The 16881-nt window shown below is 50.1% G+C and overlaps 1 protein-coding gene across 1 annotated transcript in view; it reads right to left on the bottom strand.

The window, feature by feature from the left end:
• LOC131205962 (uncharacterized) overlaps window positions 1-14531 on the bottom strand; it is a 53649-nt gene extending 39118 nt beyond the window's left edge. Inside the window, exon 1 of the mRNA XM_058198293.1 lies at window positions 14418-14531. The gene's annotated coding sequence lies outside the window, so the exon portion shown is untranslated. The remainder of the gene's footprint in view (window positions 1-14417) is intronic.
• Between the last annotated feature and the right edge of the window lie 2350 nt (window positions 14532-16881).

Below are 16881 nucleotides of genomic sequence, written 5' to 3'. Positions count from 1 at the left end.
CGCCTCACGTTGGTATAATTGAAAGCAGAACACGGAAGCGAAAGAGAAAGGGAGAAAAAACCCTCTTCTACGCCCGCTGAATGATAATGGGTGTATCATAATGAGACATTGATGCAAAGCACAAGATGATGCACTAATGTAGCAAAAAAATGACGTTGCACACTCCCAATTCCGTGGAACGTTCCGTGTAACGGCACACATGCACCAGTAGGGATGCAATGGAGCCGCATCCTGTAACGGCACCCGACGCCATTACCACACGAGAGCGGTGAGAGATCTGTTGCGCAAGACACTTCGAGCGGGAAACAACGATAATGGGTCCTGGGCTCGCGGAGTGCAGGCACGTCATTAACAGAACCTCAGAACGGAAACCCGGCAACAAGACGAGCGCTCTCTCTAATAGACACTTGTTTCCGCCGCGCCGCATGCAAAACAATCGCATTACAATGCCATATCGCTCGTAAGAGGATTTGCATTTTGTCTCGCGAAAGAAATGATAAATTACTCGCCCCGAACCGAAGGAGGCTTAATGTCAGTCACTTCGACAGCCTGCGTCGACCGGCCCGAGACAATTTCCGGGAAGCTCTTCGTCCCTTTTAGCGGTGGCCCACACAACAGGAAGTCCTAAGTCCGGAGCGATTCATCGAATCAATTCGTTCGGGGGCGGATAAAATTTGCACCACGTTTAATTGAATTCCTCGGCCCTTGCGTTGACCGCGCTGAGCCCGAAGAGCCTGCCGTTTGCAAGATTTGCTCTTTCCCGTGGCGGTGAAGATAAATTTCGCACCTTCGCCACGTACACCTTGCGCCATAAATCTTGCGGCTTCCCCCCTCGCTGGTCGGGTGGACACCGGCAAAAATCGTTTCCTCGTTGGTCGCTGCTCGAGGACCCGAAGAAAGTGTAGTTTATTTACCGCAGAGCACCGAGTTTTATTACCCAGTGTGCCCGCCGAAAGGCCCGCTGAAGCACAAGCTGCGATGATTCCCTGGGATGGAGTGTGGAAAGTTATCGGGATTCGCCGGATTTTTTTCTTTGCTCCCAACTCCGAGGAACTGATTTTGCTATTTTTTGTGTGTGGCTCCCACCGTCGTCGTTGCGCGTCGATTCGAACATTATCGCTCCGTCCTGCAGTCCGTCCTCGGTTTTGCGGAAGGCGATGCCCATGGTCACACGAAAGGGCACACAGAAAAAAATCCTCATCTACACCAGCGATCAATGGCATCAATAGTCGCCCGACCTACGGCAGGACGGATGAGCAGGATAACGATCTACGGACGGCACGGTACGATGGCGAAGAACGTAGCCCTCGTGGCTTGGCCGATGCCGATGTCGGGCTCCCTGCTCAGTATTCATGACGCCCTGTGGTTACACAATGTTGCGACGTTTCGCTGGGAAGACGCTTTTTGCTGCCTCTCTTCTGGAGATTCACTCGTGGCACAGTGCGTAACCATTTCATCGCAGAAAGCTGCTAATTGTGATGTTTTTTTAGAAACAGGACACTTTTAAAGCAGAAGCTTATGCTTTGGGAGCGATTTCCAGCAAAGCGCCCGAAATTATGCAATCGCTGTTACATGTCCATTCTTGCTCGATATGTTCTTCTGTTACTTTTGTTCCCACGTGGTTCCAGTGGCGTTGCTTTCGTTACACACTGTGCCGTGCAGTGACGCATCCGGCAGAAGTCCGGCAGAAAAAGTTCCCCGTCAGCCATCAGCCGGCGAGGATGCAGAATCACGCTAATCCCTTTCGTATCTGCAAGCACCGGGAGCGCGTTGCAAGGGAAGCCATTTAATAGATTGTCTTTTCATTTCTTTTCCTCCTTATCAACCCGGCACACCGCGAGGACATGGAGACGCACTTCAAAGCTCGTCCCGTCCCTGGCTGGCGATCGGGCCTAAGTCTGACTAAGCGCTATGCGCCCGACTTTGAACAGGGATCTTGCATCAGTGGGGGTCGTCGTGACGCAATGACGGATGCCGTCTGCCCCAGTTCAAGGTGATCCTGCAAGCTGCTCGACAGGGCGACGACGGATACTCTCGCCGATAGAGCTCGGACAATCCTTCCCTTTACTGTGCCCTATCTCTTCTTAAATGCCGATAAACTGTTCGCCATGTCCGAGATTCACTTCGCTCTACTTTTAATTTGTCCCGTTGTTTGGACGGAGTTCACTTTCTACTTTTTCCTCTCATCCTTTGTCGTCCGAAAACCACGGCAACCGGTTGATGCGGATCAGGCGAAGGCACCACCACGCCACAGTGCCATTATTTTTCTCGGTGGCACCGTAGAAAAGGACGCCGTGAAGTGGGAAATGGGCACTGTTGCAGCGCGGGCATCTAGAAAAGTTGAGCGGGCGAAACGGGTGCAATGGGCGACGGACACAGCAGGACACCGAAAGCCCGGGTCGATTTTCTATGGCCGGAAATGAACAATCAAAAGTGTGCGAACGCGCGTGGTGGAAGCGAAGGGAAATGTGTCGGGAAGACGCCCACGGAATGCTCATTCCGTGCGGACACCAGGTCCACCGTGCGGTGACGCTTATGCTCTATCGGACCGGGCCTAGATCGTACGGCACTGCCCTGGCGGCATTCCACAGCCGAAGGCAGCCGAATGAATTGTAAAAATGGAACAAAAGTACGGTGCAAATTAAAATGGGAATGCACATTGATTATTTTGCTCGGTCGACTGACGTCCGGCCAGTCCCCGGCCGGCCGACTTGACAGCTGCTGGTGGCGTTGATTTTCACACCAGATACCGTGCAACGAACACGCTGGAGTGGAGTGCAGAAAGTGAGAACGCGTTGCACACGATGAAAACCTTACTTGCACTTCACCCGATCTTGTCGCGTTCCTGAAACCTCCCATAAATATGCAGTGTACATTTAATGGACTCCAACAATCCAATGGAAAAGGTTAAAGAACAGCTATAAAAAGGTTCGAAACATCCTTGGACCGCGAAGGCCATCGAATGACACTGCCAAATTAAACACTGGCAACCGGTTCTTATATAAAAAATCTATCCCTATTCGATAAAGATTCGATCAACCTATAACAATTTGTGGAAAGCACTAAAACTAGAGTGTTCCACACTCGCTCGCGGAAAGGTCCTCATCCAACCCGTTCGGGCCACGACGGTCGCTAGCAACCCCAACTGAATGCTGCATTGCCAACGGCAATGAGCCAGATACATGGATCAGGCTGTTTATTTCGATAATTGTCATAGCGTTGCATTGGCCTCGATCCAAATTCCGGTCGATGCCGGTCAATAACGTGAGCCCTTAGCGTTGGCGAATCGAAGGCGATCGATATGCTATAGCGAATCGTTTTGTAACGTTAGAAATCATTTTAAATTTACTGCAAACTGCAGACTATACTGAAATTGTAAAAAGAAAAAATTAAAGAGAAAAACTACTTTTAATGAAAGACACCATGCGCCTCCATCGTGAACTGAAACGTACCAAGCGCCTCCATTGAATGCGGAGGAATGTTTCGGAATCAGTTATTTGCGAGGCCAAATTTCAACCGGCATTACAAATCATGTTTATGAATTTTTTGTAAAGCCCGTAACAACATCGCACAGCTGAAAATGCGGTCTACACAACGGCACCATTCGTTGCGAGTTCAATCACTAGTGTGTAATGCATAATGACATGCATGAACACTCGCTGCGTAGCATAAATCGCTCCGCACCATTGTAATGCGATGAGTACGCGAAGGTTTCGTTGTCACCCGCCGACCGAAACGCATGCCACGCGGTGCCTAATAAATATAAATTTGAATAAAGAAAATTTGAATTTATGAACCGGCCGGCATTGAAATTTTATGCTCAACCTCTCCATGCTGTCTGGCGGATTGCTGGTGGCGAATGAAGGCCGGGAGGAAATGCCACACACACCCCGGACCAATGTCTGTCTGATCATAATGTTTACATTAATGATATCAATGATAATAACAATCGCAAATGATAACAATGGGTGCCGTGTACCATCGTGTCTGGCTGTCAAAACAGTCGGCCTCCAGTGACGGTGGCACTGTGTAACAGTGTAACTGCGGGCGATAGCCGCCATCGGCCACGGGTGCTTGATGCAACACTTGAGGCACTCGATGCGTCTCAAATGTTCTTCATTACCCGCGATACTGGGGCCCGCCGTACGCCGTGAAGTATTACATTACCCGGTACGCGTTGCTCCGCAATCCGACGGGCTCAATTTTGATTCCGTCCAAATGAGCAGCAGCAGCACGAGCGAATGTGCCGGAAGCCGTAACAATGCTGCTTTCGGCGAGAAATATCACAGATTCCGACAGCTGTTCTCGCACGGTAACAGATGACGGTTTAATACCCGATGGATTGCTGCCCGTCCACGCACCTGCAATGAGAGATTACAGCAATCAGAGCAGAGACACGCAAACGGGATGGCAGGGATTATTGAAGCGAACCCTAATCTCTAATGACGTTTAAAGCTCTACCACGAATCGGGTGGTTCAGTCAACGACTAATGTTGTGGCTGGCCACAATATTGTGCCGTTAAAGCTGCCCGGTTGTTGAGGTGGAGTCAACCAGCGATAATGGTGTGTAACCGTCAGCTCGCAAACAAAATGTCGATTACCCAATCAATGTTAAGTAAAGAAACACGAAGTGACCCTTCACAGCTTCACACCATTTCGGTCAGTCTCCGTTACAGAGTACTTAACACACAATTTAGCAGGCGATTCGTGTGTTATTAATCTTGTTACAGATGACGCCTATAAATTTGTTTGCCCCGACACCATATTGCACGGGGTATTTGTTTTCCACAGCACTCGTTCCCCATTCGCTGGCCCTCAGAAGCAGCGCCGAGTCCTGTGAGGCTAGTATACTTTCAACTCGCCACTCCGTTGACCAGTTGTTGCCACCGAGACCCACTCGGTGCTGGCAGTCCTGTTCCACTTTCCGTTCCACAAAACCGATACGAGACGCATCCCTACAAACGGCGCAAGTTGCCGAGAGCACCCGTACGCGAACAGGACGAATGATTTCCGCATCCGTTCGGATAATTTCATCGCTACCATGTTTTGGGCCCGTCCCGTCGTAACGATCGGTATTTTGCTTTTTTCGCCCCCGTATTGGCCACACTCGGTGTGTTTTTTTCTGTTTTTTCGTTTTGTCGTAACACCCCAGACTGTTCCCGTTTTTTTATGGCCACTTTCCCAACCATTTTCGCACCCCTCGGTGGCGATTTTAATTTCCATTTTAACTGGGATTAATTCGATTCAATTAACTTGATTGATTCCCAGCCGCCAGCTGCCCGGGTACTGGAAGCACTTTGCTGCCCGTCGCCGGCAGCAGCAGCAGCACCAACATCGGCCCACTTCCGGGAGGGCACACGGACACCGCGCTACCCACGTGCTCAGTGTGCAGCCGGGCGCGTGGGCCTCATTTCCTGGCCGAGGGTTGTGCGTTTCGTAATCGCACCACACCGTTCGGCACCGTTCAGTCGCCAATCATCGGCCGAGCATGGGATTGATGGTTTATGTTTTACTCCTTCTTCTTCCCCACTGGATTTTATTTTTCTTCCATAGCTCGGGGTTTTCAGCCGATTTCATGAACCGTTTAATTCGGCTTCGGCTCAACAAATTTAGCGCTGGTGCGCTGGCGTATCGCGGCGCACCAATTCATTTGGCGAGCGCATAAACAAACATCGGTGGAGCTACCCGGTTCCTGCTGGCGGCGGCTCGGTGCATCGGCGGCGCACTTGGAATGGAAATTCGGCGTAACGGGACCCGCAATCATTTCAACGCTTCCTTAATCCCGTGACAAAATTTCCCACCCGGTGGAACGGTGGAAAATCCAGTCGTTCGGCTTGACGGCTTTGTGGGAGTTAATTATCGAAGTGTGAAAGATTTCCCCGATCCCACCGATACGATGCCCCGTGACGAGGCGTATTGATTAAGGCCTGTGAACGACGCACTTGGAGCGAACATATTTTTGGCCACGCAAATTCAAAGCATGCTTCTTAAAAATATGTGGAATAAAATAAAATTACCATCAATTAGCAAACACACAGAACAATCTTGCAACATAATAGCGATAAACCTCAAACACACCCAGCGGGTGGCTCCGGAACATTCGTCTTCCCGTGTTGCTTTGCGGGTTCCGCAATCCTGGCGGAACCGCTACCGAAACCCATCAAAACACAAGATTCGTTTCGCTGGCGTGACGACGGTGGCAGTAATGTGTTGATTAATTAATTCATTTATTCACACATTATGCATAATGAAGTACAAAACGGAGACGCTGATAAGTCGCCGACGACCAAGCGGCGACACGGCCCGACACGAAAGAAAAGCGGGACCGTCTGGTGGGCGAAAAAGAACCGGTGAAAGAAGCGGTCCGAATAATGGTAGCTCCGGAAGTAACAAGCGAAACGACAATTTATGTAAATTCTGGTTTGTAAGTGCTACAGACCCACTTAGACGCTTACGTGCATTACCACGATAAGTGAATCGTCTCCTAACACCGCCGATAAAGTGTGCGTTAATTAATGCGATATTCTGGTCGGACGTCGAGTAAAGGCAAATTGTTTTGAATAATTACAACTCGGTTTGGACGATTGGAACGAAGCAGGAAAACACTTTTAAGCGGTTGTCACATTTTTCTCGGCCATATGGTGAAATAACTTTTTATACCATAATCATAACGCTGTCGCTAGGCCGATAAGCACATTTTAATTTAGTAGCTCGCAATAGCATAAACCACTTTCAGGGAACAATCTAAAATATGATCTCATTAGTAACGTTCTCACTATGGCCACACTCAATATATCGTTACCGAAATAGAACGATTTGCCTGCGCTGCGATGATTCATGCTGGCAGCTTCTTTTCCTCTCCACGTCTTCATTTCAAGATCTTAATTTTCCCAGAAACAGAGCTCTGCGGCCGCCACATCCGTCAACCTACGCAGCCGCCGCACTATGGGTAGCGGCCACTTAGCGGTTAGCGAACGCGGTTCTGCCCATTGCCGGACGCTGTCCTAATGTGTGATCGTTAAAAACGAGATTCTTCCCTGTGAACCGCGGGTGGCCACACACGAAAAGGGTCGGAAAATCAGCTGACGTGACTCGCAGCGCTCGGATTCGTCTGGGTCTTGGGTGGCCAGCAGTATGCCCGCTGTGTTTCTGTTGTTGAGCTTCGTTTTATGGTGCATTTTTTTTATTTACGTTTTTTAAGCACTGTCATAATTCAAATTAACGTCGTCGACAAAGGTGGAATATGATTCGTGGCGAAGGACAAAACCATTCGGACGAACCACAAATTGCGTGTCTGGCAAAGTGTTTAAATTTATCAAATTATTTACTAGGTGACGACGTTCGAAATTATAAACATAAGTTTAACATGTTCTAGGACAACCGTCTTTTAGAATAAAATTTCGGTAATTATCGGAATCGAAATGATAAACTCAATTCATACAATAGCCATTGCAATGCTGATACCATTATCCCTTTCAAGAACACTTTGCTGCTCCCAAACTTCATCTTATGGAAGGACTTGGAAAGAGAAAACACCGAGCTCCGTGTCACTTGCAAGAACTCAAGATTAAGTACTTCAATTCGCTACGCCAAACGAAACAAACGACAAGCACATTCGCACATGCCCGCTCATGAGCCACCCGCAGAACCTACGGGAAGATACGAAGAAAAAGTGTGCCACGGACCAAAAAAACCGTGTGCCGCCCGACAAGAAAACAATTGGGAAAACATTCATGTTTCGGATGCGAAAACAAAGAACCAGTTTCCCGAAACAAAAAAAAACTGCAGGCAGACAGGCGTTATGAAAGCCAACGACTATATCCTCCACGGGACGCACGCTGACAGCGCGCCGAATTCGGTGCTTCGTGTTTTTAAGCTGTTGCTGTATGGTCGGATGCTTTTGCATAAATGAAGAGTTCTGCTTCTTTCGGGACAGGGCCAGAAGTGAAAACAATGCTCGAAAAACTGGCCCAGCCGGGAACGAGAGACTGGCAAAACAACTCGGTCTCGGTCGTCTCAGATGCAGTTCTTTCTTGGGTGACCACCGGGAGTTCCGGCTTTGGGGAGTGGGTTTTGGGCGGTCTTGGGGTGGGATTTTTCGCCCCTTCGCCACGTCGGGAACTATAGCCGGGAAGTCACACCAGCAATAAGAGGTTTTGTTGCTTTCCAAAGCAGCTTTTAATGCCATTCGGGTTGGGTTTAAGGATGTAATGAGGTTATGGTTTGCTGCGGGGGTTTATTCATGTAGCAAGCAATAACAAGTTCATTGTCATGGTTACTTCCCCCGGAAAGGGCACCTTATGAGGCATCAATAGAAACCGAAACCCCCGGCCAAAGGAAGGTGCCAAACGCCAGGGGTGCTGCTCAAGTGCTATGAAGTCTCACTCAACGCCAGAAATGCTGACGGCATTGTACCAACCCAGAGGTCTTCCCTTCACAGCTTCAACCCACAATAATCATAGCAATCAAGTGTGAGGACTGGAGCCCCACAGCGCGGCCACATTGCGTGCGGAGGTTGTATTCCACGACTGCATTGTTCTTCGTCCTTCCGCTGAGGGGTCCACAAAATATTCGGCTGCCGACCCATTCAATATCGCCGATACCTTCCCCGTGAATGGCGTGCCTCACACGAGCAACTGGTGCCAATAAAGTGCACGAAAAAAGTGCCAACAGTGTAAGGGTGGCAGCATTGATGAAGTCGATGGTGCTCCGGACTCCGGACGTGTTTGACTCTCGCTCAATCAAACGCATATTTAACAGTAACCACACAAACTCACATGCCCGGATCGCTTTGTTTGGGACCCAATTTTGACAGGCAACGGAGCAACGCTGAGTTAGGAAAACCTCCCCGTCGTTCTACGAATGTCATCCAGCGTCGTGTCTCGTCGGTACAATGTCGTATCGCGCCGAGGGACGAGATTCACAAAAACCGCGTGTTCCGCAGAGGCGCAACCGGACCTAGCCATTCGATATGAATACCAATCGCCCGGGGAAGACAGGACGCCACGGGGTCCATTGAGTGTGACAGTAAAACGCATCCTTGCAGCGCACAATCACAGAGACACCCGAGGACCTGCCGGTTGGCTGAAAAATGCCCGCTCCGTTGTCAGCGCGTACGGCGACAGATGGATCCGGGGGCGTTTAAATTGAATTTACATACATCATATCGGTTGCCTGCCTGCCTGCCGTGGGGACCAATCGGACCGGATTCCCAACCACCACCGTCACGGGACACGGGCGCCCGTCGGTCAGCGTGACAAACGGTTGACAGTTCGTGTCCGTCAACCGACGGGGCAGTGACAGTTTTTAAATTGCGGTGCCGGCCCTCGGTGCCGCCAACTTCATTCGCGAATGTGTTGATGAGCAACAGCGGCGTGTGCGGGTGAACCGCACTCTGACCCCACGCATACTGCCCGTCATGCTGCGGCACGTGTAACAGGCGACGTGTTGCATGTTGCCCGATTGTTGCTAGCCTCGTGTCATCGACACTACGGACCGCAGAGTTGCCGTTGCCCGCAATTGGAAGGATGTTTCGAACACAGAGCAGTGATTTGTGCTGCGACTAAATCGAAAATTACCTCGAAAATCAGCAAGTTGTAGCAAGTAGCAAGGGAACATAAGCACGCATAAATCTCTCAAACGAACACGAGTTCAATTATGACACAACAGAGCGCAACTTGTGAGTGCCACAAACCGAGAAAAAATTGCTCAGTCCAATCATTTATCAATTTCTGCTGCAGACTTCCGGACCCCCCCGGGCCGCAGCGCAGCCACGGGACCATGTTCCACAAATTGATTCGTTACTGTAAATCTCGCACGCAGAGTATCGCTCTGAGCTGCTTTTGATGGCCCCTCATCATCGGTGACCGGCGGCGGCAACAGCAGCGACTGGAGCGGCACGATGGCCGAGCTGGTGACTTGTAATGGTGCGCTCAATTAACATAACATGCCTTTCGGAAAATTTTAACATTAGAAACATGCTTCCCGTCGGCCTAGAATGCACCCAACGCCAAGAGTGGGAAGGCGTGGGCAGGGACGCACTACAAAACGAGAACAACACGACAACAACAACCACCACCATCATCATCGGTCGGTCGGTCGGTCCGTATCGGCCGGGTTATGTCAGGCGGACTCGACTCTGACTTCGATGCGGGCAAGGACCGTGGAGTGGGTGTTCTGTGACCGGCGACTGGTCAAGTGTGGCTTTGGCCAGATATTTTGCACGCCCCAATGCTGGTGCATCGGCCAGCATCCGATTTGTGCATCGCCGACACAGTGTGCGGACCGCTCGACAAAAAGCACCGCACTCGGTGCCGAGGCGCCGGCCCTGTCAAAACCATATGTGCCGCCATTGTTATGCAGCGACCAGCGGTGTGGACGATGCTGCTGCTGATGCTGCTGCTGATGGGGGCCCTCGGGAACACGAAAAGGGACGTTCGCCGGCCTCCGATTGGCCTCGTCGGTTGACGGATTTAATTGAAAAACTAAACAGTCGGTGTTTGAATGTTTTTCCTTCGACCGGCGGCACGCAGATTGTTGTGTCGCGTCGTGTCATGCCGCTGTCCACCAAAGTTGCCGGACTTTGGATCACTGCGTGTGTGCATGTTTATGCGACAAATCAATGCTAGAGGAAGGCAAGCTCATACTGAGCACTGTTCGGGCAGACAACCATCAATCGTCATCTGGCTTGTCGTCCGGCCAGTTTGGGTGTCGCTGCAGGACCCTGCCAGAAAGTTCCTCCCAACTGGGTCTGGGGGACCTTTGCGGATCACTGCTTCTGGATTGGCAGCCATTTGTCCGCGTGCCTACATCGGAATGCGGCCCAGCATGTATCGGCTTGCCGTGCGCTATGGTCCTGCTTAGATGTCAACAGTGGCCATAATTTTTGTTGCACTCTTTTTACAATCAAGTACAACGAAAAAACTTCGATTTTCTTTTTTCCCTTTAGTATCCTCGCACACGCTCGATTTTGACGGCTATTTGTGGGGTAGTAATCGCGATCGCTCGCCACCGAATCGGCGACGGACAACGACAACAAATTAGCATAATTGGTTGGAATTGAATCGGTGCATTGAAATTTAACGTCAACCACCCAACACTTTGCGGCGACTATGAGGCGATACAGCGGTTTGCACGGGCCACCTGGGGTGGTCACGGAATCGATAACCGGAATAATGGAACCCAATCAGAGCTGAGCTCATTTCTATTAGTGTACCATTTGGGATGGCGTTCAACGCGTTAAGCGCGGTTAGCGTGGTCAACTATTTATTGATTCTGTTCGAGTGTGAAGTTTTATCAGTTCGTTTTTTTTTCGAGATTTAAAATGTGTTTCACATCGGTGCACATCGAACACCTATCGATATAAATAGAAACATTTAGCATTTAGCAACACTGGTGCATCATTTTCATCATGATTTCCTTCCAAGCGGACCAAACTGTCAACAAAGAATAATGTTTGGGTATTATGGGTCGTTTGTGTAATGGTGTATGCCAAAAAGGATGGATTTGTGGAGAGAAAATTCTTAGCTCAACATCCTCGTGATGAATTTGCATCATATTTTTGTGATCAATTCGTAATCGTTTCAACAGAAACTAAACCCACATCGTTTATTTAGCCTGATGAAGCACAATGTGACTTCTGGTTGTCCGCTAAATTTAAAAAGCCGCTCCATGTTGAAGGCTATGGCAAAGAAAGACTTATTTAGACAATATTTAGAAGAAAAAAAGGGTTTTTCAGTTACGAGCTGATTCTCGATATGTTTTGGAAACAGTAGTATTCGTTTGCCAATATTCACTATCTCCAACTCAGCAGATGTTTTAGTCTCTCTCTGATGATTAAAAAAACTTTATACCACGTGTACTCATTCAACGCAGTTTCAACCGTGTGCTGAATTCAAATGGGATTTTCCATGCCAAAAACCTGTCAGGGATTCCAAGTTCCTAAGCGCACCGGTAGAACCTTCTGGTCGGGTGACAACCCGTGCCGGGCTTCCTCTAACACACCTTCACAATCACACACTAATAGATTCATAATCGGTGAGGTCTCGGTTGCTGATTGGCGCACGCCTCCGTTCCCACCGATCACACCGGATATGCTCGGTGAGGCGCACAAGAAAGTCGATTCACTCCGCTCAGCAACTTTTGGCGAATGCTCCACCCTTACGGTCGCCACCAGCATCCGCATCGGAAGCGTCTGTCTTTCTGCCGGAGAGGCGACAGCTCCGTAGTTCCGGCTTTGCGGAAAGCGAGAGCGAGAGAAACTTTTACGCTTAGTGCAACATAATTGGAAAACGATGTTGAATGTGCAACACTCATGACGATTCCCACACATACACATGCACACACAACTAGAGGCCGCCGTCGGGCCATCTTAAAATCAGGCACGTCAGTGTCAGCTCTCCGGAAATTCCCTTTTCCCAGCGGAGCATCTGTGCATCGGCTGCGCTTCCAAGGGGGACCATATTATTCTGACCTGTGGCCTTGTGCTCAGCCCAGACTGCCGTACCGTGCGACTCACCCCCCGGAGACGGTGTCAGAATTGAATTTACTTGTTACTGCCAGCACTTTAGGGTCCACCGGGCGCATCCTCACCACCGTTCACCATTGTCTCACTAGCCCGTCCGGAGCGAGCAACACGTTCACATCCTTCCGCTTTAATGCACACTTCCTTCCCGGAACGCTGGGCCCCGAACTCCGAAAAATGTTGATGGACGCAAACTGGAGCATAAATATATCCTGGTGCCCGACCTAATTGTGAGAGGAAATTGAAATTGTCCGGCCATGTCCTGAATTACGGTCACCGGTCTGTGGTATCGTTACAATCACCGGAACGACGGCCGGTTCCGGAAGGCGTCTCCTCGGTCGCCCTGTCAACCAGCGTCTGCACAAGCAGCTGCGTTTCTTCGCCACTCTAGGGCCTCTAGGTCGAACTTCCAGCACAGAACCCCAATCCGGTGCCATGTGAAAAATGTGTGCGAGCTTCGGGTTTTTGTTTTCCTTCGAGCTCCACGTTGGTTCATTGGATTGGAATCGATCTCCAGTCCAGGCTGTCGGAACATTGGACAACGAAAACCGTTGACCGTTCCGGATGCAGGCGACCGCACGATGCGTTTGCAGTGTCATGGCTCGGAATGAGACCGAAAGCGGAGCTGACAATGCTGAAACCATCGATTATTCAAAGCGGAAAGGATAATATGCAGCGCGACATTTACACAGACCTTGGGCCGGGTGTTCGGTCCGGTACGGCTGAATGCTCGCTCGTCCATGCTACGGTATGCTAATGGTCTGCGTTATAACGAATTATGCTTGCCTCCCGTCGAGGGTCAGCAGTCAAAGTGTATATTGATTATCGCACTGTCTGCCCGGACGGCGCACGACGAACGAGATAAAATCGATAAAACATCATAAAGGCTTAACAGGAAGGTTTTCGTGGCTGGACCATCGGTTCCCTTGCCGCGACAGCTTTAAGCAATCCAAATCGAGTGGAAACGGTGACAAACAAGCACGATTTATGCTCCGTAAGAAGAGAATTTATAATTATATATTTTGCATCAGCTCGCCGTGCCGGATCCTCAAGCCGATCGCCGAGGTCGCACTCAATAAAAATAATTTATTGCGGCTCGGGTCGTTCGGGAATGTCCGAGGCCGAGGAAGCAATATTGAGAAGATTTATGGTCCAATTGGGTGTGTAATTTGCAAATAAACACTTGTCACTTGTGCTTGTCGAATTCGAACACTGTCAATTCAGCGGCCTTCCCGAGCGGCTTGTAGTAAGAAATTGGTGGCCAGTTCAGTTCCGGGCTCGAACCGCAAAGCGCAGCAGTCAGCAACTTCTCCAGTGCTATGAATTATGAATTGCTGGCTCAACCGGTGCAGTTTTCGTCCGGATTATGACGCGCACTTTGAAGATGGGCAGATTGCCGTGCCGTGCTCCGGTGGGGGCTACGTTTAATTAATCCTCTAAGCAGCCCGGCATTTGCTCGAGCCTTTGACGGTCCACCGAGCACGACCGCTTCAAAACGAGGTCGCCCCTTAGACGACGATGCTTCCCGACCGCAGACAGGCCCGGCCCCGGGTGGGGATGGTGTTAGGGTGTTGGCGCGACACTTTTGCACCAAGGCGTGAAAAATGCCCGTCTACCCCTAGGTCCCGCCATCAGGCCCACCGACCTGGGACCGGGAAAGATTTGTCGTACGAAATAATTTACGGATCAAGAAGGATAAGCCATCCGTCAAGCGCTTGAATAGGGCAACCACTTCAGCAGCGATGGCACCCTTTTCTGATGGACTGGAATTTTGCCCGAATACCGGAAGCTCGACTTTCAACACCGACGGAGACTGGGTCGCTCCGTTGGCGGCTCCGTGGCCAACTCTCTGAATGCTAATAAATATTAATGAAATTAAACATTAAACAGGTACCTGCCAAAGGAACGAAGCTCGGTGGCGTTATGATTCTTTGCCCTTGCGACCGCACCGCACCGCTGGTACCACTCGGTCAAAACACCTCACACAGTGTCGGTGGTTGGTCGGTTTTCACTCTCAATTTACGTCCCGACAGTGATCTCGGGACACCCCGTTCGCAAGCGGGACCTCGATTCAGCGCATTTAATACCGCTCTTAATCACTCACCACACCTCATATCGGGCCGGACATAAACACGCTCTTAATTTCTATTGCTTTCGGACCACCACACGGTCTGTCAGCACTTTCTTCTGGTGACGTGTGCAGAAGATCGCGTCACCGAGACACTCGCGAACTTTGGTGCCAGCGATCGCCCCCAGCCCGCAGGGAGATCCTCGCCCACGGCTAGTTATAGTTAGATTTGAGTGATCTTTCGCGCACGCCGAACCTACAGCCACTGGTTAGCGGTGTCAACTCAATCGACTCGTTAATCCCACGATCAACGGACCGCACCATCTAGTACGTCCAGCCAGGACAGGCGAACCCACGGAATCGCTTCACAGACGACGCGATCAGCTAGCTTCTGGGACTTCTTGGGGGAATCTTGCAACCGTCCTTGGGTCGACAGCGCGTGGCTAAGCTCCGTATTCCCGAGCACCCGAGAGAAGGATTAACACCGCGAAGAGCGTATACACACGCGTCCGACACGTTCGAACCAAGCCGACCGACTAACTGGTATGCCCTTTCGCTGCGATGGCTACTACGATAGGTTAGGGATAAGTGGTTCGGTAGTTCGGGGCCCTCTTCGGGTGCGCTTCGGTTTGTTTTTGCTCGCACCCGAACACCGATGCCGGCCGCCCGATGGAGCCGCCTAGTGCCCGACGCCGGCAATGTTTACAGCCGCCGGGGCCGCCGTGGCCACTCGCTGACAGCAGCAGCTGGTCGGCGGCCGTCGGGCGATCGTGCCGAACCGTTCGCTCGCGTTTCCCCTATTGTTGCTATCGCCGTCGCCGTTGGCGGTTGCCTGGTTCCGGTCGCAGGGTGCTGCGCTCGGGTCTTCTGCGCAACCCCTGGTCCTAGCGCTCGCTGGTGCTTCCGAAAATGCGGAGAAAAACCCGTGTAAACAGACGAACGGTGTACGCCCGTAGCGGCCACCGGTAGACACTTTTCGGGAGGGCGCACAAACACACGCCATTTGGCGACGGAAGCCCCGTCGTGGAGCGCAAGAGCGAGAAGCAAAGTGGCGGTTGGCCGAATCACGAGCGGGTGACACGTGCGTCTCGCTCTCGTTCCCAGGAGGAACACGTGGGGCCCATGGGGCGAGCCCAAAACGCCCAGCTCCACACAGAGCGGGCAGCCGAGCGGACGGAGCTGCCACTGCTTTGCCAAAATATTAATAAAAACAGTGCCCACATACACCAAGACACACTGTCTCTCTAAAGCATTTCCACCGAGTGTCACCGAATGACGGCCGTTTTCTTGCCATCCTGCTAGTGCTCCAGTTTTGTTTTGTTTTTTTTTTCCTCTCCGGAGCATGATGGATGGCTGACGGCCGCGGCGAATTTCGTGGCGTAATTTTCGGAACGGTTCGCTTCGCTCGCTTCGGAGACTTGGATGATTTCGCACGCCGTGGGCCGCATCCGTTTGGCGTTTGGTTTGGTGCTCCCATAGAAGTGAGGTAAAACCGGATGTTGTTCCGGATGTGCGCGCACTCATCCGCAATTCATCACTTAATACTAATTGTGATTTATTTATGAGAAATATTATTTATAAACGGACCGTAGTAAAACTTATGAAAAGTAGGTAAATTTGGTACAATGTATAAATGTTACACAATGAAATTAAAAGGAAACAACGGATTTTGATTGACGTCTTACACTTAAGCCTGAACTCAATTGCATTGGTCACATGACTTAAACCACATTTCAATATAAATTCTGAGACTTTTTTTTTCTAATTTATCATACTTCATGAGTTTTGAAAAAATTTGTAAGAATTTGAAATCGTGTTGTATTTTTGATTTTTTTATATTTTTTTTAATCAATAGACAAGGAAAAGAAACACCCCGGATCTTCACGGAAGCCTGTCCTTCTCAAGGCCAAACAAACATGGCCCAAATCATGCTATAGCATAAATTCCAATAAATAATCGGCCAGTTGGTGCCATTTTCATGTTTTGAGTATTGAACCTTAAAAAATTAACGATCGAATTGTATTCATTTGGCAAGATGGGATAGAAATGAGAGAATCGATCCAAACCTTCCTAAACGACATTTCTATCTGTAATCCTTTTAATGTTTACTAAAGGTAGCAAATGTTCTACTATGACGGCGTTCACCACCGTTCGTCCTTTTCTACTACAATTCTTAAGTAGCATGTATCAATTAAGATACCATTGATCAACATCCTCCATTCTCCGATCAACAGTAAGTGATAAATTTTATTACTTCATTTCTTCCCGCGATCTTACGCTTCGATCGATG

Source organism: Anopheles bellator, chromosome 1, assembly GCF_943735745.2.
Source record: "Anopheles bellator chromosome 1, idAnoBellAS_SP24_06.2, whole genome shotgun sequence".
NCBI lineage: Eukaryota > Metazoa > Arthropoda > Insecta > Diptera > Culicidae > Anopheles > Anopheles bellator.
This window is presented reverse-complemented; position numbering and strand designations above follow the sequence as displayed.